This window comes from Etheostoma spectabile, chromosome 1 (genome assembly GCF_008692095.1).
Source record: "Etheostoma spectabile isolate EspeVRDwgs_2016 chromosome 1, UIUC_Espe_1.0, whole genome shotgun sequence".
Taxonomy (NCBI): Eukaryota; Metazoa; Chordata; class Actinopteri; order Perciformes; family Percidae; genus Etheostoma; species Etheostoma spectabile.
Genome location: NC_045733.1, coordinates 28,236,403 through 28,236,602, shown reverse-complemented (window position 1 = coordinate 28,236,602; position 200 = coordinate 28,236,403).

Sequence of the window (200 nt, the reverse complement as noted above, 5' to 3'; positions counted from 1 at the left end):
GGCTCACTGCTGCCTTGGCTCTCCTTAGATCCACCACAGGTCTTTGTCACGTTGAGCTGTAGATGGTTCAGCTCTCTCCATGTGACAAAGTCCCCCACCACAGCTCTGTACTCAGCCTCGTCCCCCCCCCGCTGATACATCCACCCACAGCAGAGTCATCAGAAAACTTCTGAAGATGGCAGGACTCTGTGTGGTAGTTG